This window comes from Leopardus geoffroyi, chromosome C3, assembly GCF_018350155.1.
Source record: "Leopardus geoffroyi isolate Oge1 chromosome C3, O.geoffroyi_Oge1_pat1.0, whole genome shotgun sequence".
NCBI classification, from domain to species: Eukaryota; Metazoa; Chordata; class Mammalia; order Carnivora; family Felidae; genus Leopardus; species Leopardus geoffroyi.
Window position 1 is genome coordinate 35,971,203 of NC_059338.1, and position 26,962 is coordinate 35,998,164.

At 44.6% G+C, this 26,962-nt stretch overlaps 2 long non-coding RNA genes across 2 annotated transcripts in view; both read right to left on the reverse strand.

Annotated features, from left to right (window-relative positions):
- Window positions 1-2,083: 2,083 nt before the first annotated feature.
- On the reverse strand, window positions 2,084-6,616 carry LOC123584818. The gene is made up of 2 exons (XR_006705694.1): window positions 3,794-6,616; window positions 2,084-2,555 (listed from the first exon to the last, which is right to left on the reverse strand). It is a non-coding gene; the product is annotated as an uncharacterized LOC123584818 (long non-coding RNA).
- A 76-nt stretch (window positions 6,617-6,692) lies between these two features.
- Window positions 6,693-26,962, reverse strand: part of LOC123584822 — a 30,389-nt gene continuing 10,119 nt past the window's right edge. Inside the window, exons 5-6 of the long non-coding RNA XR_006705695.1 lie at window positions 26,762-26,946; window positions 6,693-7,448 (exon numbers count right to left, since the gene is read on the reverse strand). This is a non-coding gene — a long non-coding RNA (uncharacterized LOC123584822). The remainder of the gene's footprint in view (window positions 7,449-26,761; window positions 26,947-26,962) is intronic.

Below are 26,962 nucleotides of genomic sequence, written 5' to 3' on the forward strand. Positions count from 1 at the left end.
TCAGGACCCCGTCCCTAATTAATATGCAAACATACCAAGAAGGTGTATTTCATCAAATCTTATCAATTATTAACACTTTCCTGTAAATTCGTTTTCAGAAACTTTCAACAAGACGGGTGATTCAAAGTGAGCAATTGGCTAGAGAAGAGGCAGAATCCGGGTTTAGGCCATGCATAGTAGGGGAAGGCTGAAGACAGAAAAGTGGAAGATGATGTTCTGATGGACTGAATTTGCATGGGCCTTTATTTTTTTTTTCTCCCCCCACATTCCCCCTCCCACCCCCCACCAGTTAGCTATTATCATCAGTCATTTCTTTTTTTTTTTTTAATGTTTTTTTTCAACGTTTATTTATTTTTGGGACAGAGAGAGACAGAGCATGAACGGGGGAGGGGCAGAGAGAGAGGGAGACACAGAATCGGAAACAGGCTCCAGGCTCTGAGCCATCAGCCCAGAGCCCGACGCGGGGCTCGAACTCACGGACCGTGAGATCGTGACCTGGCTGAAGTCGGACGCTTAACCGACTGCGCCACCCAGGCGCCCCTCATCAGTCATTTCTTGTGAGCTAGGTATGGTGGGTGGCTGGTGATGCTTGAAGAAATAAGATACAGTTCTTAACCTAAGACTCACAAATAATGACAATAGCATACAAGGCTACAGGAACACATGTATCAGTTCTAAAGTGATCCAAGATCTGGCCATTTCACTATGAAGTCTTGAGCTAACTGAAGGAGCCCTGAACAGGGAGTCAAGACACAAAGGTTCTAATCTTAGTTCTGTTGTATGTGTATTTGCTGTATGACCTTGCATGAGGACCTTCCCCTCTGGGGGCCTTGGTTTACTCATTCATTCATTCATTCATTCAGCTCTGTGCCAGTGTTGTGCTAAGCATTGGGGATGAATACAGTGACTACATAATAAGTACTATTTCTGCTCTCGTAGGTTTTGTAGTCTACTGGGGAAAGCAGACATGAAAGAGATAATTTCACAGGTAATTTCCCTATAAAATAATGAAGTTTGTCTAGACCAGAGGCTTTCAGCCCTGGCTGCAGATTAGAATCAACTGAGAAATTTTAGGAAAGAAACTGAGATGACTAACTGGCCATTACCCCCCCAAGATTACAGTTCTAACTGGGAGGGCGCTAGAATAAATATTTTTATAAGTCCCCCCCAAGAGACTAATGTGCAACGAGGGTTGAGAGCCACTGAGCTAGACAATATCTAAAATTTCTTCCTGCTCTAATATCTTATCAGTCTTTTATATTCTATGGATAATCTAAGACATATATTTGTATTTCTGTATATATGTATGTGAGAGAGAGAAAGGTACACAGAGATGAAGAGAGAGAAACAGAGACAGAGCAAGCAACCAAGGCCACGTAGTATGTGAAAAGACAAAATATAGGAGACCAGTGGGAAAATAACACATATCAACATTTCCCAAACTTGGCCTGAGGAATGTTCAATTGGATGTTTGTGCAAAGACTATGTGTCTACTTAATATTCTTTCTTCTTCAGTTATAAAACTTTAGCCACGTGCCCAGCTCTAGATTTCTATTTCCCAGCCTCCTTGGCAGGAAGATGTGACCAAAGAGACGCCAATGGAAGTCATGGTAAGGAACTTCCAGGAAATCTCCTTAAGGAGGAGATGCTCACTCACCAAGGGGGCACAGCCTTTATGCCCTTCACCTCTCCCCCAACTTCCTGCCTGGATCAAGGCTGTGATGGCCAGTACATCATTGGTCACCTGGAACTGTGTAGTGACATTCAGGGTGGAAATAATGAGCTAAAGACATTCGAGCAGAGAGATTAAAAAAAAAAAAAAAAAAAGCCTGGATGCCAGATGCTACCATGGGGTCATATTCACTAGGACTAAATACTTTTGGATTTCTTTCACTTAAAATAGAAACCTTACTTTGTTTAAATGACACATTGGAGATTGTTTGACACTGATACAGGCATTGTATGGGGGAGAAAAAGAGCTCCTTCAAATAAGTTTGGGAGATATTGCACACCGCAGTGTAGCTCCCCACCTTGTCTGTAAAGACCCCCATTGCACATTTGCCCATATTAAAGGTTCATAACACAGGAGTCTGTTCACTTTATTTAACCTGGTTCAGAACCTGGCTTTCCCCACATTCCTTTCTCACGATGCATACATACTCAGCACACTGCATAGAGCATCTCTTGATATTGCATAACATTAATATTCCTCAGCTCATTATTTGCCAATCTCTAACATAAATGCATCACTATTCACCTGTTGAAATACCAGAATACCTAGCATCTGAGTATCAATACAAAGCATCAATCAAATATTTCATACCAAATGTCACAGAACAACCAATTATATGTTTTCTTGTCCATTTAGTTGTTGGTGCATTGGAGAGACAGAGTCAGAAGCGCCCTTCTCAGAAATAGTTCCAACAACCCAAATCCAAATGGCCACCGTGAGTTCTCTCCCTCCAGCTGTCGATTGCTCCCAGCTTGTCTTCTGCTCTCAGCTGCATGATGTGTACTGACCTGTGTTTTCTCACTCTGGCCCATCTGGAAGGCTTCTAGGAATGCAAACAAAAACCAAGGCTGCTTAGGAACTAGCTTTCAGAATGAAGCTTTTTTGGCAAAACTATTTCTCTGGCAGATGTAGGAGAGTCCAGATCACTTGGCCATTAGCTTCTCCTCTGTGATAACTAATTGTGAGTGTATAAATAAGACACAACCTGACCTATTCCGCCTTGGCATTTGATTTGGCCATTTCAAGAGTTCCAAGGAGGTCACCTATCTTTTTCCTTAACAGGAAAATTTTTCCTAAATTCCTGTAACAGCTAACGAGTCCTTTCATTTCAAAAGAAGCTTAAACTGAAAAAAATCCTATGAAAAGGAACACTAACAAATCCACTAAAAGTGTAAACTCCTGATACTCTTTCCTAAGAACCAATCTTACCAGAGCAATGGTTCTCCATCCCTTTACTTTTAATCTATCTGTGTCTTTATATATAAAGTGAGTTTTTTTGTAGTGCATATTTTTGTAGATGATAGAGTTGGGCCTTGCATTTTTTTTGGTATCTGCTCTGACATTCTCTGTATTTTTTTAATATTTTATTTTATTTTTGAGAGAGAGAGAGAGAGCGCAAGTGGGGCAGGGGCAGAGACAGGAAGACACAGAATCTGAAGCAGGCTCCAGGCTCCGAGCTGTCAACACAGAACCCAACATGGGACTCAGACTCACGAACCATGAGATCATGACCTGAGCTGAAGCTGGTTGCTTAACCAACTGAGCCACCCAGACGCCCCCATTCTCTGTATTTCAATTCATATACGTAGGCCATTTATATTTAAAGTGATTATTGATGTAGCTGGATTAATATCTGTCACTTTTTTTAACTGTTTGCTAATTTTTGCTCATGTTCTTTGTTTCTCGTTTTGCCTGCCCTTCTTTTTCTGCCATTTCAGTTTTAACTATTTTGTATGATACCATTCTTTCTCCTCCTTTAGCATGTCAGTTACATTTCTTTAAAAAAATTCCTTTTAGTGGCTGCTCTGTATTTTGCAATACACGTTTATAATTCATGTAAATCTACTTTCAAATATCACTATATCATTTCACAGGTAGCATTAAGTACTTCAGTACTTCTAACAGAGATTCCCCCATTCCTCCTCTACCTCTTAAAACATAGCTGCATTCATTTCATTTCGTCATACACTATAACCACCCAAGGCCTTTTCACTAGTATTGCTTTGAAAACTTATCTGTTGGATCAATTGAGAATAAGAAAAATAAAAGACTTTATTTTACCTGCACTTCCTCCTTCTCTGATGCTCGTTCATTCTTGTTATAGATCCAATTTCTTCTGACTTATCATTTTCCTTCTCTCTGAGAGTATCTTTTAACATCTCTTTCGGAGCAAGTCACCGGCCATGAATTCCCTCAGCTTTTGTCGAAGAAAGCCTTTATTTTTCCTTCACTTGTGAAGGATGATTTCACTGGATATAGAATTCGAGGTTGGTGAGGTTCTTTTCTTTCAACACTTTAAGGATGACACTGCCCTCCTCTTGTTTGTGTGATTTCAGACAACTCCATTTTAACTCTTATCCTTGTTCTTCTGTAAGAAGGTATTTACACTCTCTGGCATTTTTCAATATTTTCTCTTTATATTTGATTTTCTGCATATTAGATATAAGACACACAGGTGTACATTTTTTGATACTTATCCTACCTATTATGAGCTTCCTGGATCTGTGGTTTGGTATCTGTCATTAGTTTTGGAAAATTCTTGGTTGTTATTACTTGAAATATTTCTTCTACCCCTTCTTCTCATTCTTTGTGTATGTTCTACCTTTTGTTCCACTGGATCAGTGTTTCTCAAAGTGTGTTCCCTGGACCAGGAGCATCAGCATCACTTGGAAAGTTGTTAGAAGTGCAATAATCAAGCCCTCCTCCAGCCCAGACCCACTTACTCTGAAACTCTGGGGATGAGGGCCAGGCACGTGTGTTTACTCAAGCTCTCTGAGGAGGTGGGGGGGTCCTTTTGCATGTTAAAGTTTGAAAACCACTACATCAAAGCAGGAGAATGAGCGCTAGGATACCCAAAAAGGGATGATACAGAGAAAAGGAAGTATAACAGCTAGAAACACTTAATGTCTCTTAGAATCGTGCCCTGCTTTACCTATTGTTGGCTTTCTTATTGAGGTCGTTCATGGCTTAAATGACTTCTAAAGGAAAACATGGGACTGACTCCAAATGAGCTGCCAGCCTCTTTGCCTCCTTTAAGTCTGTTCCCAGCCAGTGGCTCCGAAATCAGGCTGCACATCACTCTGAGAGTCCTCAGTTAAAATGAACTCTAGACCGACTGAACCAGAATCCCCAAGGTTTGAAACCCAGAAAACTACACTGTTAACATGAGTCCCTGGATATTTTGACTCCGTTAGTCCATGACCTGGCAATAGGGGACCACTGCTAGAGCCCTATAACTGGACCAGTTGGCTATTCTTCATGAGAGCCCAGCACAACCCCCTCCCCAAAACAATCCCGATGTACTGTGGCCATATTTAAACAGCCTCTGCTTCACCCTCTCTCTCTTCCTCTACCTTTCCTTTCTTCAGGTTGACCTGGCGTCTTTCACACCCTCAGAGATGAGCTCCAGAGCCAAGAGCTGAGTTCTGGGCTTCACGTGACACCCCCACTCTCCTTTGATACCACCGGACACAGGGCACAACGTTCTTGGAGACACGGGCTAAATGTCCTCACTGACCCTACTCCCACTAGAATGTAGCCCTTTCTCCTCCTTCCACATCCCCAACCCCACTGAGGTCAGCCCTATGGAAACGTGGCCCCACTCGTAAGTTCCAACTAGTTACCCTAATGCCACGGTCCATAAAACTTGATCTTGCCCTAGACCCCAGTCAATAGCTGGGGGCTCTGTTTTTACTAACTGCATATCCTAAGGCTGTTATCTGGTTCCATGCTCCAGGACAAAGGCTGGTACCTTGTTCCCTTCAAGAGACTGCACTCCTTCGGCCTGTTTACAAAGTGTTCCACATGTCAGCCGTTCCAGATTCCTGACTGTTGGGACCTGCCACTTTTCTGGTACCAGTGGGCTCTGGAGTCATGCTGGGGGCCCTTGGGCATGGGTTGGGCTTGTGTCGGTATGAGAGGAGTAACTGGACCCTATGGAACCTGGCCTGTCCCTTTTGATGGACTCACTCTGAATCCCAAGACTCCAATCTTTCCTTCCTGCCAGGGCTGAGGGTGAGGCAAGGGAGGCACCTGAGAGGCACTAGCTCCCAGGGTCAGGCAAGCACAAGGTCAGCAACTGAGAGCAACTTACATTTTATGCTCTAGACTCCTCACCCACCTCACCCCGGTCCCAGCCCGGCTTCCTGCTCCAGGTTGCCATGAATGCTCCAGGTCCCAGTGCAAGACTGAAAGAGGGACGCTATCAATCCCAAGGCCTCCATCGAGTCATTCAGCCAATATTTATTATATGCCCCTAGGTAATAAGCACAAAGGAAGCAGAGTTCCTGCCTGTAAGAAGCTGAGCATAGTAAGAAAACATGTAAACAAGAAGTGATAACCCAAGGCTGGCTAGGACAGGAGCTAAGCAGAGGTATATGTGGAACAGCAGAGGAGGTGGAATTAATTACGAGAGACAGCGGAGAAGGCTTCAAGAAGGCAATAGTGTTTCCTGGGCCCTGGACACTGCACAGACTACATCTAGGGAGAGAAAAATGGGAAGCTAACAGCAGGTGGAAAACAGAACAAATCAAGGTGTGGTGGGTTCTGCAACTAGCAGGTGGTTGGCCTCATGAGAAGGTTAGAGACTTGGAAAGAACAATGGGAGGTGAGGTCTGAAGGAAAGAGGACCAGATGGTGGAGAGTCTTGAATAGTCTGCTAAGGAATGCTGGCTTCCATCTCTGGTACATGGGGCCTCCAGGAAGATTTTGAGGCAGGAGAGAGAGTAATTAGAATCAGCATCACAAATCAAGAATCAGAAGTTGGGGGTTGTAAACAAGATCAGCAATGGCAGGGGGGCGCCTGGGTGGCTCAGTCAGTTGAGCGTCTAACGTCAGCTCAGGTCATGATCTCATGGTTCGTGGGTTCAGTCCCTGCGTCGGGCTCTGTGCTGACAGAGCCTGCTTCGGATTCTGTGTCTCCCTCTCGTGCCCTTCCCCTGCTCATGCTCTCTCTCTCTCTCAAAAATAAATAAACATTAAAAAAAATTTAAAAATAATAAAAATCAGCAATGGGAGAAGCAATAGGGAAACTGTGTTAAGGACAGTCACTGAGCAGTGTCTGATTTTCTGAGTCAAGTTTAACGAATGCCAGGGGCTGTTACCTGGGGGCTAGAAAAGTGGTCAGGGCCAAGGAGCCAGCCTTGACAGGCACCCATCAATCCCCAAGCACAAGCATCAGCCAAAGCACAGGCCGCTGCAGAACGGGAACCTAAAGCCACTGGCCCAGATGCTCTGTGGGACAACAACCTCCAGAGCTGCTTTTTGGAGATGGCACACCTGATGGGCCCAGTAGGCTTTGTGGCCTGCTTCCTGGGGTGCACTCACACTGCTTCTGTTTAAGAAAATCTCCTCTCTCCAGCCCAGAAAGCACCTACCACATCTGGTTTTGGGGTTTGGGATTAAATGGCCCCATCTATCAGAAGCCCTAAAGAAGAATGCCCAGGTAACCTCCAAGCTCCCCTCCTGCCCTATCAGTCCGTGGCTTGAGGATTCCATGACTATCAGATACAAACACCGGAGACTGGTTCTTGTAGGATTCCTTGCTGAAACATTCCTGTGTGTCTGTAATAAATGGACTCCCATCGGTGGTTCACTTCTCTCCAACCACACGAGAACTCCCAAGCCCGGCCACTGTCTTCTCTCACCTGGGCCACTGCTAGAATCTTCTGCCTGGTCTTCCTGTTTTTAGTTTGGCCTTCACTGCTCATTTCACGTTCTACCAGGAAGCCAGAGGAGAATTTCTAGTGCACCTCAATCTGCTCAAGGCATATCCCTGCTTAAAAATCCTTTCTGTTGCCTCAGTGGTGCTTTGAAAGGGCCCACCAGAGCCTTTCTGTTGCAGCCCCACAACCTCTTCAGCCTCAGCTCTCACCCACCATCCCTCAAACCCCAAGCTCAGCAATTCTAGTCCCCAAACACCTGAACTCTCACCCCATTCTGACCCTCTGCACAGACCACTCTCATTGCCTCAGGGACTACTGACCAACAGAAAAATGGCAGAAGAATGCAAGCCACTTATGCCATCTTAAGTTTTCTAGCAGCCACATTGGAAAAAAGTGAAAAGAAATGGGTGATCTCATCATTAACAACGTATTTTATTTAACTCAGTCTACCCAAAATGTTATGGCTTCAACATGTAAATCAAGAAGAAAATATTGAGATTGTTTACATTCTTTTTTCAGACTAAGTCTTCAAAAGCTGATGTGTATTTTATTTATTTTTTATTTTTTAAATATCTGATGTGTGTTTTAAACTTATAGTATCAATTTGGACTTGCCACGTTTTCAAGTGCTCAACAGCCACATGCGGCTAGTGGCTGCCATATTGGCTAGCACCAGCCAAACAGAGCTTCCTTCTTCTCCATCCAGAGCACCATGCCCATTGGTCAGGCCCAGCAGACAGAAAGGGCATTGCCTCTTGTGACCAGGTGCTCCTTCTCAGTGCTCCCAGCCCCTGTCGCAACTCTCACACTCAGTTGCTAAAACCTGTGTTCCAATCTGAATCCAAGATTGTAGGCTCCATGTGGGCAAGGACCATGTTTGTCTTGTTTGCCATTAAACTCCAGCACTGAGCCCAGCAGCAAACATACCCCGTGTGTACCAAATCAGTGTCTGTTGAAGGAAGAAGCATAATCTCATGTGTCCCCACCCATCACTAGGAGATACTGAGATGCTTTTAATATTCCTTTAAAGATTCCCTCTTGCCTCACCCTCCCTTTCTCCACCATCCACACGTACAAACACGTGCACACACACTCACCACACATTCACACACCTTTATACATTCTTGTGAGTCTTGAGTGTATATGTGTGTGTGTGAGTGCAAGAGTATTTGCAAGCCTGAAGGTGTATGACAGTGTTCGGGAATATACGATGAGTGTGAGGTTGTGAGTGCGTGTGTGTGTGTGTGTGTGTGTGTGTGGTATATAGCTGAACAAAGACATTCCATACAATAGGACTTTCCAATGGGATTGCCCATGTGGCTAATTTTATCAAATGCATGTTCTCAAATTCCACAGACCCTATTTCCTGATGTATGGGCTTCCTTTTCTCACTCTGCCCCCTTTTTAACTGCCCTTCTCCCATGTTACAAAAGAAAGGTGTTTCCCTTACTCATTCCCAACCTTACCATGGTGTCCTCTCCTAGGATGTAAAATCCTTCAGGGCACCAAACAAAAAGGACACTTAAAAATATTATTTGGGGGGCGCCTGGGTGGCGCAGTCGGTTAAGCGTCCGACTTCAGCCAGGTCACGATCTCGCGGTCCGTGAGTTCGAGCCCCGCGTCAGGCTCTGGGCTGATGGCTCAGAGCCTGGAGCCTGTTTCCGATTCTGTATCTCCCTCTCTCTCTGCCCCTCCCCTGTTCATGCTCTGTCTCTCTCTGTCCCAAAAATAAATAAACGTTGGAAAAAAAAAAGAAAAAAAATTAAAAAAAAAATATTATTTGGGGGTGGGTCTCCCCATTGATGAATTAAAGCACAATTAGCCCACCTTCGGACTTCCATTCCTTCCCTGTTTCACCCCTTTTTTAGTCATGGGCTTTCATAGAAGAGGTCTTTAATATATTACAGAGAACGGGCGAGGGCCTGGTGGCAATTTTCTTGTAAGGATGACACGTCTGCTTTCCTCAAGTCCTGTCAAAGAAAGCATTGCTCTTGACAGGTTCTGGGGAGAAGAAAGAAAAGACAACACTGTAAGGAATAATAAAGACTAAGAATGCTCCGCCCCTCCCCCCGTGTTAAACATAAACAACCTTTTCAGCTCTTCTTAATAAACAACACTAAAAAGAACCCCCCCCCCCCCAAAATCTTTGAAAAGCCAAACCAGCATAGGTTTGCTAATTCTTTTAAACACAACTGAAACGTTTTCAGGGGCTACTAAATTTGACAAGTTGTACTGGATAAAACGCTCAGATAAAAATTTTATGTGATTACTTTTGAATGCAATATGCATTATTCAAAAGGTAGTTAAAATCTATTTTATCAAATAACGAGATATGTATTCCAATTACAATCAATCCTGCGACCATTTTATCTCATAAAATGTTGAAACATTCTTTTCCTCCTACACCTCCTATTAATCAAAAAAGAAAACTAAATGCTAGCTGCTAGACACATTTATTGTCAGCAATATATACCTTTCTCTTTCATAAATGCGTTGGAGAGTTTATCTCAAGGTCCAATAAAATTAAAGTAGTTCTGTGTTTTCACACAAGATTCTTATTTAATTATTCCCAAAAGCCAACTCCAAAGTTTAGTACACACCCACACACATACTTACTAAAAAATGCCATATCTTTCATCATGTTTTTTGTTTCATAAATAGCTTACAATTTGGGCTGCCCATAACATTGAGTTATGGCAAACTAAATGACGAGAAACATAGATTTATTTTTGCTTTTATAACTTGTCATAAAATAGATTAATTACATTGTATCTTTCATGATTTTTATCTCCACTGCATCTAGTAATCTTTTTTACAAGATTAGAAGTAATCCTTCTTACGGTGGTTTTCATAATATTCCTCAAAATACACTGTAATGTTGATCTAAATTAAAAATATAAGTCAGACTTTTTCTTAGAGCAGTAAGTCTGATTTGCAAACTGGTTTGACAAGGAAGACTGGCTTTGCTAAATAGATTATGCACAGGCATTTTCCATCAATTGAATGAGCTAAATCTGAGCTCTAAGATTTGACAAAAAGGTACTTAAGCATGTAATAAGATAAAAGCATTTTATTTAAAAAAAAAATGCATTGGGAAAGTAGAATGAAATTAACAATATTTTAATTTTCCAACCCTGTCTTCATGAGTTGGACTAGACAAGGTGAAAAACATAAAAGACGTAATTAAAAGTCATTGAATACATTTTAGAAAAGGCTTTTTGGATATTCCAGAAATTGAGAAAGTAAATAGTTCTAATGATGGATAACAGATCCTTTAGGAAAAAAAAATTTTTCTGTCAACAAAATTGAAGGGAAAAAATCATTGTGGTTGATGGGTCACTGTGTGATTTGGGGCACTGAACACAAAGAGAGTTCAAATCATTAGTAAAGTTATCACAACAGAACATCTTCTGTTCCTATCAGTTTGTTCAGATAAGCAAGATTCGTCACTGTTCACATCCATAAAGACAAAACGAAATATATAAGTTTTCCAAAAAGAACAGAAGTGATGTTGCACCCTTCTCATTCTCTAATAGGAAACATTTATTATCTAATTGGGAGAATCATGTTCATTTCATTGAGAAATGACATCCCAATACATTTTTTCTATTTCAGTTTTTATTGGAAAAATTGTTATATTTACGTTATTTTGATTATTTGTGCACTTATAACAATTATAATGATCACTCATTCAAGAAGTAATTTTAACATTTGAACCTTATGGAAATATTTTAATATTAAAATTTCTCATTATACACAACATTGTGTGTGTACTCAACACTGCTGAATTATATACTTAGAACTGGTTAAGATGGAAGGATGCCTGGCTGGCTCAGTGGGTCAAGTATGGAACTCTTGACCCTGGGGGTGGTGAGTTCAAGCCCCATGTTGGGTATGGAGCCCACTAGAAAAAGAAAATAGTTAAAATGGTAAATAATATTATGAGGTTTTTTTTTACCATAATTAAAAATAAATTTTTTTCTGGCATAAACATAATATTACATGTGTATATAATATTATTTCATACATAATATTTAAGAAATGCATATTTGGTGACTATCAAACATGATCAAGCATAAAAACATACAACATTAGAATAAAATTCTGTGAGACATAGAAGAGAAAGATGGGTTTAAGAAAGAGAATGAAATAAAATTTCCTGACGTTAAGGAGAGTTTACTCATATGCTTTGTAAGTGGATGATGACAGATATCAAATCGCATGTGTGTATTCTATTGAATACATTTAACAAGGGGTAATGTTTTCATTTAAAGAGTCAGTATTTATAATACTCTGAAGTTATATCTTGAAATCATTTCAACTTAGGGAGAAAACTGTAGATGTTAACTTAAGGATGTTTGAGGGACTATGAGATTTTAGGATCTGGCAGGGGAACCAATCGGCGGGTCACTGCCTTTGGGACAAGATGAGGAGGGGTCCTGGCTGCAGAGACCACCCTGGGGCCCCCTGTGCAGTTGTGATTTTCTATCCTTGTTCTCCCCAGCTCATTCCTTAAGGGCAATTCTTTTTCCTGGAGGAAAGAGGTGACCCTGTTGGCCAGAGTTTTCAAAAGGCAGGGGACCTTTTATGGCTCTACATTACAACAGCTATTCTATTCAACGGGAAACACAGTTGGGCCAGTTTTGTTTTTGTTCTTGTTTTTGTTTTTTAATGCATGGACTGGATCATTCATTTAGGAAGGAGAGGAGGTGGGACCTTTATTTATTGAACATCTGCTATGTGCCAGACGCTGTGGAGGATGCTTTATAGACATAATCTCATTTTCTAATGAGAATAATTAAAGTTACCATATATGTTTGTTATTATTATTATACCGGCCATTTACCATATAGCAGACACAGAGCTGTAAACTTTACGTTAGTGATGTTCATGAATCTTTACAATAACCCCATAAGGCAGGAATTAGGCTCTTTCCCGTTTTACAGATGGGAATATGAGACTCAAATAAATCTTTTCCAAGTTAAACATCCAGTAAGTAAGAAGGGCTGATCATGATGCCAAAGTCCACACTTTTGACCTCAAGCCATACCCACTTAAAGCGAAGCTCTCGGAGTTTAAACAAGTGGGCAAGATCATAATTTGTAAGTCCCAGGTGAGTCTGATTCATTCATTCCCAGTTTTGTTCCAGAGAGGAATCGAGGGACTGCCCCATGACTACAAATATTCACATTTATCTAGAACTCTCCAAGTCCATTATTCGCCTTGCTTCTTTGCCAGTTTTATAAAGTGGACAGAATTGATTGTATTATAATTATTTTATTATAATTGATTTGTGTATTATTATAATTATATAATTGCCATCCTTCTCCCCTCTTTTTGCAAATGAGAAAATGAAAGCACTCAATCTTTTCTGACTTGCCCAACCCCACCGACATTCTCCTAATTCCTGATCCACCAGAGCACTTCCGACGGCTGTGGGAGGGAAGCCACGGCAGCTGTTGTGACACCAGACCACACAGGGCTCCCACGGCTGGGCCAGGGTATGGAGTCCTTAATACACTTTCTGTCATGCTGCTGGATATCACTGAAGGCAAGGGCTCCTAACTGACTGTGGAGACCTATTTGGCCACAGTCTCAAGAGTTTTCAGCAGAAAGCCTGTGGGCCGGGTCCAGGGGCAGAGGAAAGGGCCTGCCTGCAGATCTTGAAGAAAGAGACGTGTGTGGGGATCACTCCTCACTGCCATTCCCTGAATAAGGGTGCTTGTTGCTTCACAAAAGAAAAGGTCTTCACCGCGTTTCACAAAAGGACCCGTTTTTTTTGTTTTTTTTTTTTTTACTAATTATGCCCCAGGCAATGGCAGGGGTTGGGGGGAACATTTGAACCGAATCTAAAACTTGGGATCGCCTGGGCGGTTCAGTCCATGAAGTGTCCGACTTCAGCTCGGGTCATGATCTCATGGTTGTTGAGTTTGAGCTTTGGATCCTCTGCCTCCCTCTTTCTCTCTGCCCCTCCCTCACTTGCTCTCCCTCCCTCTTTCTCTCTCTCTCTCTCTCTCTCTCTCTCAAATAAATAAATAAACACACTTAAACAAAACAAAACAAAGCACTTGCAAAATTCCAAACAGTGATTTGACTGTGAGAACCAGAGCTCTGAAGGAGCATGCTAACACTGAGAGAAAGGGGACTAGAGGCAGACCAGCAGGAGGTGGGGCCTCCATCCACAGGGAGCCCTCTCTCTTGAGTCGCCTGCTGGGACTCCCAGAAGTCCCCTGCTTACTCCATTTCCCTGTCCACCCACCCCCCCCCCCGGAAGTGGTACATTGCAGCGGAGAGATAAATGGTCTCATAGTTGTGGGTTTTGATTTCTTTTTAAAGGATTAGAGAGGAAGAAATAGCTTTTGTTTTCTTTTTTCCCAGTCGGCTAAACATGACATCTGACCTGCAGGCTCAGAAAACAACTTGACTTGCAGCGTTGAGCCATTAGACAAGACAACAGCCTGGGGTATTCTCTCCTGGAATGGGGGAAGCCCAGGCTGTCTTTTCTCCTAACATTTGTGGCAATCATCAGAAAAGAGCAGCTGTCAGGATCGCCTCCTGCCCCAATGGGGTTGCCAAGCCGCCGCAATCTTTATTTAATTGGTTTATTAATCTTACAACGCAATACCAGCCTCTGTCTCGTTGCGACTCACTAGCTAACCAGAACTGGGTTTTGTAAATATGTTTAATGAAGCTCCAAAAGCCACGAGCCTTCTGTCTTCTTGGTTACACTCTCCCACCAGGCCAGACACCAGCCAGAACCGAAATAAATGAATGGTTGTGCTTCCTTGTCCATCTGTTCCCACCAGGAGGTGATGGAGCTAGAGCAGGACGTTCTGAGGGAAGAAATGTCTTCCCCCTCATCAGAGGTTTACCTCTCCCAGTGACTGGAGGACTACTATTCTGTGGAGAAACATGAATTAAGAGCTCCACAGGGAGAAGAAAGAAAAGGATATCATTCAAACTTTTATATGTAAATTGCTCCTTCTTCCAGCCACCCATCATCGTCTGGAATGAGACCTGTCTGTCGCAAAGGAGCGGCCCTTCTCTGTGATTCTTTGAACTCCTGGGCACAATGCCCCCACCCTGGGGAGGGTGGGAATGTCCAGGGATGGGTCTAGGGAAGAAACGCACGACTGTATCTTCTACCACGTCATTTTAACAGCTCTTTGCACATCTGTCTCACCCCACAAATGCAGTGATAGCAGGCAAAGACTAGTATCTAGCTCAGTGCAGGACAAATAGGAGACATTTAAAGATGGAAAACAAGGAAGGCAAGCAGGAAGGAGAGAGAGGAAGGAAAGAAAAAAGGAAAGAAGGAAGGGAAAAGAAGGAGGGAGAGAAACAGGAAGGAGAAGCAGGTGAGTAACTGAGGAAGTTGGATGGATGGATGGATGGATGGATGGATGGATGGGTGGATGGGTGGGTGGATGATGGAGGGATTTGGATAAGGGACTCCACTCACTATTACACAGACCCCATGGTTCCAGGAAACCAAGCCATGGTTTTCTTCCTCAGTGTGTTCTTTCACTGGAAGAGTCTCTTTCCTGGGAAAGTCCCCAGAAAGCGTGGTCAGAGACAGCTTATGTGAAGTCACACGGCACACTACCAAACAACGGCAGCAGGAAGAAAACAATCCCAATCTGTCAACCAGTTGTTTTGAAGACGAGATGTTAAAACAACTCACTGCGGAGGCTCTAGAGGTCATCTTTATTTATCCATCTATTTCGTTTTCACTGAATTGTGTCCACAGGGCACTGAGCACCCAGAATAAACAAAACTGCAAAATTAAATCTACCATCTGGACATTTCTAAACATCTGGATATCTGGCATCATGTTGACCCGGACTGGTTGTCTCACGGCCATGTAGTTATAGCCCAGAGCACCAGCCTCTTTGGAAGTTTATCTTACATCAGTTTTCATAACACCCCACTTTCCCTCACTCCAGCGATATGAACAGAGAAGGGAAAATGCATCTCCCCGTGCTACTGAGGAGGGAACTAAGACCCAGGAAGGAACAGAAGCTATCCAGTGATGAGTTTAACGAGGGAAAGCTCTTTAAAGAGGAGGCTCCATGCTTCTGGGGACCCTTTCCAGAGGCAGATGTATAGAACAGCCTGAACTGAAGTCATCATTTCCCACTGCCCACATACATACATCAAAAAAAAAGGGGGGGGGCAAGACAAAGGGGGCAGACTGGAGGCTGCTTGGGAACTGGGAGAAGATTGGCACCACTTTAGACATGACCCCCGATACACACACACACAGCCACACATGCGCACACAGATGCCATATGTCTTTAAGATGCATTTTATTTTAAACCCATAAGGAGAAAACGATCCTCTCTGCAGGCCCTCCCCCCTTGCTTGCCAGCCTCACATCCCTTCTCGGTCGTTCCCAGCTTGCTGCAGTGTGTTTTTGTTTTCTGTACTGGGTGATTGATTATAGAAGAGCAAATTAGCTCCCACTGCTTTTAAGATGCATTTTCTCTCTTAAAGCGACGATGATGTGAGCATTACTTCTTTCTCCCTACTGCCTGCCTTGGCCCTTGGCTGCTGTCACTGCTGCTTTAGGAGGGCATCCTCAGAAGGGAGGCAGCCCTGCCTCCCAAGTCTCCTTGTTCTAGCCCCAGGGCATCTCTCTGGTTACTCCAGGCTATTTTTACCTATCTCTGTATCAATACATGTGAATCCAGCTGCCTAGCACACAGTAGACACTGTTGGATGAACGAATACATGAATGATGAATGAAGTATAAACACTAAGGTCTCAATGAAATAAGTGTTTCCCTCTCTCTCTCTCTCTCTTCCTCCCTCCCCCCACCCCTCACCCAGCTCCGGGTCCTGTGTGCAGCCCCCAAAGCAGAAGCATTGGCAATCACCTGGGAGCAAGGTTGCCAGGGTCCCGGGTGAACTATACCCAGACTAAACTTTGAGAAGCACTGCTGTGTGGTCCTAAGCAGAGGCAGGAAGGTAGACAAGATGACCCCTTAAGGCCCCTCGCTACCATATATGTCTCTCAGATCAAAGTGCTATCAGATTCCTATGGTTATGGAAGGCTGAGCCCAGGATCATTACAGACCCAGAGTGCTGGCCTAGGATGGGGAAGGTGGGATTTCAACTCTTCCTTCCTTTCTGTCTCTCTCTTCCTGCTGTTCTGCCTCTTTGGAGGTCCCAGCTGACAGATCTGGAGCACAGCATGGCTTTGCTCTAACTAATTGCCAACAGTTGGCTGTAGCTACAGATTCATTATTCAAAAAGGCTCATTAATCTCCTAATGCCAGTGTAGCCATGGCTGCTGATGGTGCCTGTCACCTCCCAGCACCCAGGTCCCAGTGGGATACCCTGGGTCTCTGGCAACACAGCAGTAGGAAATACCTTCCCTCTCAGAAGGCTAAGCCTAGGGACACAGAGCCAGGCTGATTTAGAAACTGTGTTAATCCGGGGCGCCTGGGGGGCTCCGTCAGTTAAGTGTCCAACTTGGGCTCAGGTCATGATCTCATGGTTTTTGAGTTCGAGCCCCGCATCGGGCTCTGTGCTGACAGCTTGGAGCCTGGAGCCTGCTTCCGACTCTGTGACTCCCTCTCTCTTCTGCCCCTCCCCCTCTCACACTCTGTCTCTGTCTCTCTCAAAAATTAATAAAAGGTTAAAAAAAAATTTTTAGAAACTGGTTAATCCCTGCCTCTGGCTGGGGTGGTCCTAGGGGGCCTGACCCAAAGATTCAGGTGGGTGCAAGATGGATTATAGTAATACCAAGGGAAGGATTATCTGGGACCTCTTGGTTGAGCTGAGCTGCCCGTCTCATAGCCAGATTAAGGAATCTGTCCCTTTTTCTCTTGGGTCTAGGAGTGGGCTCTTGGAAAACCTTGCAGCATGTTTAGAGACGTGGAAAAGGTGCATTCTAGACAGTTCATGATGAAGAAGTCCTAAAAACCTTCAGAGCCTCTTGCCAAGGTGAGTCAGAGGCTCAAACATTCATGTATCCTATGGCTCAGATAACACGATGTAAATGTTTTCCTGTCTTTCTCCTCGAAGTTCTGCTTCTGTGGATTGGTTTTTCCAAAACTACACATTCTTAAGAGAAGGGATGGGTGTGTTGTGTCTTTCACACCTACCTCCTGGTTCCCAATACCTGGCCCTGCTAAGCCATCAGCTACCCACCTAGAGCCATGCCTAGATACAGGGGTAAAGGAGAGAGGACAGGGTGGTGGGGGTGGGGCGAACGAGCAAGACAAGACAGGCAGGGAAAGAGAGCATGAGAAGAAAGGAGCCGTTTGGGGGTACATCTCTGAGCAGCAAGAATATGATGAGTAAGACGCTTGACGAAGGCTGATGCCACTGTTTACATCCAGTTGCTCTGGGACTGGTCCAGACGGGTGAGCTGCCCACCAGCCGGAGGGCTGAGGTGGCACAGCTTAGGGCTTTATCCTCTTTCTTCTTCTAACATAAACAAAATGTTCAGACAGAAAATTTGAAAGAATCATAGAAGAAATGCTAATTGTCGAATACAGATGGTGGGTATGTAGGTGTCCGTGTTTTTTGCTGTTTTCGTTCTTCAAATGAACCAGACCCGCTGGCCTCTGTCATTTCCATCAATATTGTCAAAGCAGATGTGAGCAAGCAGCCCCTCTCTGAAGTGATCAAAGTAGTTGCTAAAACAACACTGCCCTCTGCTGACCACAGGCTCTCACATCTCCGGGGACAGCGCCGCCTGGCAAAAGACTCCCGAAGGGCAGGATCAGATTGTTCTACCCAGCCTTTTGCTTTGTCCCTCCTGGGTCTACCCTTTCTTTGCCTCGGTGCCCCCTGGTCCCCCTGGGGCCCCCCCAGGCACAGCAACAGGCACCAGACTGACATCCAGCTAAGCTCAGACAATTAAATCATGTGCTGGGGCAGCTGATGTCTTTGTGTCTTCATTTTTTCTACGACCATTTACTGAGTATCTGCTTGTGTGAGGCACAGCGCAAGGGCTGTGTGTGGGGCGAAGCGATAGCTCCACGCTGTGGATAAATAACTTGACCACTCGGAGCCTCAGAGACCTATGAAATAGGGATCATCAGCCTTTTCCTTCCCTGGGGTAAAGGAGGACTCTAAACCAGAGAGTGAGAAAGACTGCAATAAACCCAGTGCTTTCTGACACACCTGAAAAGAACCAGAGGGCACTCACCTCCTTAAAGCAACAGTGAACCCATTTCCAGGTTGTTTGTTGACCTCAGGTAAATACCCTAGGCCTTGACATGTTCGATGTTAACCATCCTGAGGTAGCTGGTGCTTAGATATCTCTCCCAATGGAAAGGGGTAAAGCAGACTGGATCATCCTAAGTAGTGGCCACCAATGGGGACAAAGTCCCTGTGTAACTGGAACCTGAGAAGCATTCGGGATAGGTCAGAGCAGGGGCTCTCAAACTTGACCTGTGTCAACGAGAGCTGTTAAAACCCAGATTGCCAGCCCCACCCTCAGTCTCTGAGTCACTGTGTGTGGTGTGGAGCCTGAGAATCTGCAGTTTTAATAGGTCCCCACATAAGCGGACCAGACTGAGAACTAGTGGACTAGGTTGTGCTGTGGTAATAACTCCTGAGTTTCGGTGGCTTCACAGCACGAGAGTTCATTTCTTGTTTGTGCCACGTATGGAAAGAGTCCGTATGGCTGTGCTCCCCACAGTCACTGGAGGACCCAGGCTAATAAGTGCCCCACCATCTTATAGCTGCATCTTCTAGCACGTCTGACCTTCGCAGCTGCTGTGACAAGGGAAGAGAAAGCGAAGAGTCCTATTTGGGCTTTGAACTGTCTCAGTCCAGAAGTGATGTGAGAAATCATATCCATTCAATGTTTATAGCAGCACCATCAACAATAGCCCAAGTATGGAAAGAGCCCAAATGTCCATCGATTGATGGATGAATGGATAAAGAAGAGGTGGTATACACACACACACACACACACACACACACACACACACACACGATGGAGTATTACTCGGCAGTCAAAAATAATGAAATCTGGCCATGTGCAACCACATGGATGGAAAGGGAGGGTATTATGCTAAGTGCAATTAGTCCGAGAAAGACAAACGTCATATGACTTCACTCATAGGAGGACTTTAAGACACAGAACAGATGAACGCAAGGGAAGGGAAGCAAAAATAATATAAAAACGGGGAGGGGAGGGAGACAAAACAGAAGAGACTCTTAAGTATGGAGAACAGACAGAAGGTTACTGGAGAGGTTGGGGGATGGGCTAAATGGGTCAGGGGCACTAAGGCATCTACTCCTGAAATCATTGTTGCACCATGTGCTAACTAATTTGGACGTAAATTTAAAAAATTAAAATTAAAAAAAAGAAATCCTATCCATTCACATTTTATTGACTAGAACTCCTCCCATGCCCGTGTTCCAGGTAGAAGTGATCCATGCTCCTAAGAGGACAGGTGAACTGGATGTTGGTGAGCCCTTGTACTGATGGACATATCACCCAGGCATCTCCCTTCTGACTCATGATAGCATGTGCAATCAAATAGAAATGGGGTGGTGGTTATTGGGGACATATCTTCAGCCTCTCAGATGTTGGTCATCAGGTGACGATGATGGTGGTGGGAAGTAACTACTGAGTGCTCATATGTGCCAGGAATTGCTCCAAGTGCTTTTGTGTATGAACTCACTTGTCCCTCACAACAACCCTGTATGGTAAGTCCCCTTCACATTCCCACTGTATAAATGAGGAAACTGAAGCAAAGAGTGGTTACGTAGCTTTCCCAGGTAACACAGGTAGTAAGAGACACAGCAGGGACTGTAACCCCACCAATCTGACATGAAAGTCCATGCTTCTAACGACTGTTCTGCTCCACCACTGGGCTGTTCATCTTATTTTATTGTTAATGTTTATTTATTTTGAGAGAGAGAGAGGGAAAGCACAAGCAGGAGAGGGGCAGAGGGAGGGGGGATAGAGAAAGGAGGGTAGAGGATCTGAAGCAGTCTCCGCACTGACAGCAGAGATCCCGAGGCAGGGCTTGAACTCATGAATGGCGAGATGATGACCTGAGCCGAAGTCAGATGCTTAACCGACTGAGCCACCCAGGCGCCCAGGTTCACTTTATTTTTGGAAGAGAGAGTAGGGCAGACTGTAGTGGGAAAACCTGGTTTCTGGTAGGTCCAGACCTGAATATTCTAAATATAAACAGGTCCGCAGAGAAACCGAGGTCCGCAGGAGTATAACTCTACTGATATACAAAGGAGTTGGCTCAAGCCAGATATATGCAAATGGGGTTCAGTTCCAAAGGAGGGTCTTTTAAAGCCCTCACTGATGACCCACACTGGCTAGAAGACCAAGCAGGTTGTCTCTGGTCCCCTAAAAGATCATAATCTTCCCAGTAGTTGACCAGAGTTTGGGAGGGTGGGGCAAGACGTTTTTCCACTTTTCTCTTAGGATTGCTTCCCAGATCATATAGATCCTCCTTAAGTGGGGCCCAGGGATCGCCTTACTCTGTCCTCTTTTCCTCTTTCCCCCCAAACCCTCCCCTTGGCCCTGCTCTGTGGGGAGAGACGCTTCAAGCTGTGGTATCCCACCCCAAGATCGGGGCATCTCCTGTCACTGTACCCTGGTGGGCAAGGGACGAGCTCTCATTTGGCAATATCATACAAAGAGCCTTTAAGTTTTAGTGTAACTGAGACACAGCCCTAATGATTAAGGACTAAATCCCTCAGGTTAGAGCATCTACATGAAATATAAGCCTTTCTACTACTGAGAGTGACAGGCTCTCAAAACATCCATGGATTAGGCTAATAAAAACTATTTCTTTGTTCTGTATTACCAGAGACCCCCCTCCCCAACCCACTCCACAATAAACTGGGAAAGGAGGAGCTAAAAACATGTATACTTAGGAATGGGAAGAGAAAGATCCTACCTGGACACCCAGGATTCAAGGAGTTTGGTTTTTTCCTCATGGATGAAGTGGATAGGACTTGGGGGTGAAAAGACCTCTGGCTGATCCATGAGTGGCCAGCAGAGGGCGCTGGTCCTGTCCCTTAAAGAGTCAATTCCGGAGCTCCCACTTGGCCCCTCTTGATCATTCCATATTTCTGGGGGAATGTTAGGTCATCAAGAGGGATCTGTTTAACCCAAAACACAGGATACTTAGTGCTTCAAAGGGAGTCGGTCTTTGGCCTCAAAATATCAGATTTCTTCCCTGGGGTTTACAATCCTCTCATTTCCTGTTTTTCTGAATAAAAGTTCAGAATCTCCTTGGCAGTGATTTTAAAACAACAGTTTTCAAGGCGGTCTGAAAATACTGGTTATTTTGTTCAGACGACTATCAAAGATTCATGGTCAGTTATTCCATCCATCCATGTCTCTCTCTGTACCCCTCTGTCTGTCTGTCTGTCTGTCTGTCTCTCTCTCTCATACACACACACACACACACACACACACGCAATCATTCACTCAACATTCAGAATTTCTGTTGACAATTCAAACCTGTCTGCAGCCAGGGATCTGACTGAGGAGACGGATGATTGGGAATTAACTGAGTTTTCAAATAAATTATTCTGCACTGAAGGTCTGTGTCATGAAGGGTCTCCAACCTGTTCAGGGGTGTGCTTAGCACTACCAAGGCATAGTTCTATCCAGTGGTGACTGAAACAATTCTTTCTGACCGAGTCACCAGGTGGTTAAAGGCATGGAAATATATCTTTCCTTTCTTGCAGGAATACCTGTCAAATGGACCAGCAGTGGGAATTGTGTGTTGAAAAAGAGGCAACAACAACTCACTTCTCAGCTAATTCTGACATGTAAAGCTTGTTGCATACACAGCTCTTGGAGGGCACCCCCTGGGCTCTGACTCCACACTGAGAATGCAAAAACAGGCTTGAGGGTTTCACACTGTCAGCAAATCCACGTCTTGAGAGGGCAGCAAAGGCAGACTTGGGGTCTTCTGGAGCTCTTATTCCAGCTCATGTGCAGGGGAGACGGCCTGACCCTGATGCTTCCTTACCTCAGCCCTGTCCAGGTGCACAAGGTGACTTCAGGTAACCTTGTCTAGGCCATACTCCTCCCATCTAACCAAAAATGTCTTCCCCAGGATCAAGTGCATTATGCCTAAGAATGACTGCTCTCATCAGGCTCCTTGGCTCCCCTGCATAGTGGCTTCTATAGAATAATCCTTGTGGTTTACCAAGACTTAGCCTGTTATTTCTGAACCCGATCAGTGAACATTCACTAAGGTTCTTTCTCAGGGTCTACTCAACCTCCATGCAAACAAACAAGTCCACTTCACCAGTTTCCCAGATGATCCCAGATATGTCTTTATCACACTTGGCATTTCTTAAGCATCTACTAAGTTCTAATAATATACTAAGAACTAAGGCTCTAAAGATGGATATGAGGGGCACCCGGGTGATTCAGTGGTTAAGCATCTGACTTTGGCTCGGGTCATGATCTCACGATTCGTGAGTTCAAGTCCCACATTGGGCTCTGTTCTGACATCTCAGAGCCTGGAGCCTGCTTCGGATTCTGTGTCTCCCTCTCTCTCTCTCTCTCTCTCTCTGCCCCTCCCCAGCTTGTACTCTGTCTCTCTTTCTCTCTCTCAAAAATAAATAAGCATAAAAATTTTTAAGATAAATATGATATGGTGGTACGTATTCTCAAAGAATGTATGCTCTAACTGGGAAGTAAGTCACCAAGAAGATATTTTCAACATGATAATCATATATTGAGTGACAGAGGCACATCATTGGAGTGATAAGATCTTATGGGACTCTCCTTGTCTTTTCCAAGCAAGCCTTCTTAAAGAGTTGAAGTTTGAGATGCGTTTTAAAGGTGAATAAATGCAGGATGGGTATCCTAAGCAAAACAAGAGTGCCAACATAATAAAGCTCATGAAGCATAAAAAATAGGAAAGTGTGCATAGGGATTTGAGCTAGATCTGCGCCGTGCCACAGAACTTGGATTTGATCTTGCCAGCAATGAGGAGCCATGGGCAGATTTTTAGGTAAGAGTAACATGTTCAGATTTGCATTACAGATCACTCACTCCAGCAGGGAGTGGTTGGGGAGGAGAATGGGGATGGGAGGAGAACAGAACTATAGAAAATAAGACCAATTCAGAGCTCTTACTGTAATCCAGGCAAGAGATGATAAAGTTAAAACACGAAGGAATGGAGAAGGGGCAAAATCAAGACGTAGTTAGGAAATTAAATCAGTGAGACTTGGAGATTTACCGGATGTTGAAGGGTCAGGGAGGGTGGGGAGTCACAAGGGACTTGGGCTTCCAGATTCACTGACTACAAGGATAGCACAGGATATAGGCTGAAGAAGAGGTGTGGGGAGACATCAGGTTCGGTTTCGTAGCTCCACTCCACCCCTAACCCTTTGCACTTCTTTTAGGTACAGTTTTACACATGCTGAATGCGAGGGGACCATAGGACCCCTGGGGGAGGTGTTTAGTCCTGTCCTTGACGAATTCACATTCTGATAAAGAAAACAGACACGTAGGATCAAAATTTGCCTAGACTCAACTATCTACAATGCCACAGTCCATTATCTACAATTCCAAAATCCAAAGAGTCCAGCAAATCTGAAAGGAATTTTTATTACATAAACTCGAAGTAAATTTATTTGATAGCAAAACTAAACAAAATTGACTCCAGCTCACCATTTAACCCATCAAGTGTGGCCAAGAGTAGGTTCTACGTAGACATGATGGCTCACACTGGAGTCAAGTAACAAGAAAATGAACATTCCCCAGCAGAAAAAGGGTTGAGGTGTGAACCCAGAAAGGGGATAGAGGGCTGGGTAGACCCCACAGGAGGCTATCCAGTATGCTCATGAGAACCCCCGTGCTGGCAAGATCAGGTTATTCTTCCCATTCTGTAGATGAAGAAACTGAGGCTCAGATTTATCTGAAGTTACCCAACAAAGACTCAAATCTAGAATGAAAACCCCTTTCAAGAGATAAGGATTTGCAAAGGGACAATGGGACCTGAACTGTGTTTATTCTTTTTTTTTTTCACCATTTATTTTGAGAGAGAGAGAGAGAGAGAGAGAGTGCAGAGGAGGGACAGAGAGAGAGAGGGAAAGAGAATCCCAAGCAGGCTTCATGCTGACATGGGCCTCAAACTCATGATCCCATGAAATCATGACCTGAGCCAAAATCAAGAGTTGGATGTTTAACCAACCTACTGAGCCACCCAGGCGCCACCCACCGCCCCCCCCCCCCCCGCCATGAACTGTTTTTATTCTAAGACTTAAGATCAACTGACTTTCCAGTTCACTTTCTAGCTGTTTCATGTTGATTAAACACCACCTACAGACATGCTTTTCAAACTTGAGCTCTAACTCACCCTCCTCCAGTCCCTGGTTAGGAGCAGAATCTGTTCCAGGAGACTTGCTCTAGAGCAACAAACTGTGATTCTCCCCATGGGAAGAGAAAAGCCACAGAACAGTTCTTAAGTTTAAAAACTAGCAATAGGATCTGTGGAACACATGGGCAGGTGGTATGTGATGGATGGTGTATCTGTGTCTCTGGAAGTTTCACTTCCGGATTCTGTGCATGGAATGTCTAGTAACTAATGGCGGCATGGGGTCCATTCTCCTGAGATTCCATCAGCTGTGTTGCCCTGCCTTGGGTTAGAAAGCTGGCCATCTATGCCTTGGTTCTCTTCTTAGAGAAAAAAAGGACAAAGCAATGGCCCAGGAGTCTGGCTTGTTGACTTGTGGATTCATGATACCCCCAGTCCTCCAGCTGCAACTGAGGCCCCTTCAGTGTAATTCTCCCAGCCACAGACCCAGCCCCATCCAGGCTCAGACATCAGAATTGTCTTCCACAAGGAGACAGGTTTCATGAGATTCGGCATCCAACCCTTCTCAGGGCTAATGCTGAACTCTCTGAGTCGCTGAATATTCATGCAACTAGTGTTCCTCCCTGAGCCCCATTTCCAACCTGGATTCCTGTGCTGGGATCTGTGCATTAAAACTATGCCCAGTGCCCAATTCCTCCGGGACAGAGGCACTTTCTTGCTTTTGTGCTCACCCCTAACCTGGGTTTAGACTCTCACCCTGGTATCTCTCACCAAATCTCACCTCCCCATGCTATCTTATGCCTGCTTTCCTCAATCCTAATTTATATGTGTCGAATGAATTAATAAATTACTAGCTGCTATATGCCAGGCATATATAGACAGTGTCTACCCTAGAGGCCCCAAATTTATTGAAATAAATTCGTTCAATAATTTAAAATTTTGAATATAATGGAAGAATGAATAAGGTATGGCCAAAATACTGTGGAAAGAGTGTGCTATTTCGGCCTGGAGGATTTCATACAGGGGGTAGACTGTGAGCTGTTCTGGAAGCATGGCTAGTAATCTTCTAAGCAGAAAATGAGAGTACATCCCAGGCAGAGGAAGGAGCCCATGCAAATGCATGTGGTGTGACAATCTCAGAACACTGGCTTCTCCTAGACGCCCCACTGCTGTTCTCTGCACACTCGTGACGTCCCCATTACCTCTCGTGGGAACTTTGGGATGTGACAATTTGCTGACATTGCCACCCTCTCCAGATACCAAGCCCCATCTGGTCCCTAACCCTTCCATTCTCATCTGGGTTACAGGTTATGATAAGGTCAACCTCCCCTTACAGAGAAATGTCCAAAATGACTGGCCTGGCTTTGTTTCAAAGGCCGGTATTTCCAAAGCTTCCCAGGGTTGTGAAAAGAATGGTATCTGCCTTTAATGCTGGTCTGTTCTTCTGTCCTTGGAATTGACGATGCCCTAGTCCAGAACAATGGAAGAAACGTCTTCCTCTTTTTTCTCCCACACACCAGCTTGCAGGCCTTGGCCCCAAACCTGACCCTCTGAGCAGACGAATTCAGGTCCTCTAAACCCCAGCATCAATCAATAATTTTCTAGTGCTACCAAGGACACTGGCTTGGTGACTGCAGGGACATGGGCCCTTGTCCTCTTTGTAATTCTTTTTTAAAAAAAAATTTTTTTTAACGTTTTATTCATTTTTGAGACAGAGAGAGACAGAGCATGAACGGGGGGAGGGGCAGAGAGAGAGGGAGACACAGAATCGGAAGCAGGCTCCAGGCTCTGAGCCATCAGCCCAGAGCCCGACGCGGGGCTGGAACTCACGGACCGCGAGATCGTGACCTGAGCCGAAGTCGGCCGCCCAACCGACTGAGCCACCCAGGCGCCCCAATCCTCTTTGTAATTCTTGAGTGTGGTTGTTTTCTCCAAGGTTTTGGAAAGCCTAGGCAGACCATTTCCTCTGTGCTTCCTCCCACCAGCTGGGGGAGAGGCAGGAATGCTGAAAGCTCAGATCAGAATGATCCATTACACCGACTGTCAACGCCAACCTGCTCCCGTCCCCATGCTGTGGACTCACCTCCAGCAGAAGTGCAGGAACTAGCCTTGGACTTGGAGTGTATTGTGTCTGTTCCCAAGGCACTGCACTGAGCCACGGCCAGGCCGTTGCGACTCCAGGAGTTGCCCTGGAGACATCGTGCCTGCATTCTCTCCCTCCACACATTCTGTCAATCCATCTCCGAAGGTCAAGTTTGAACCACAGCACTGAAAACAGTCAAAC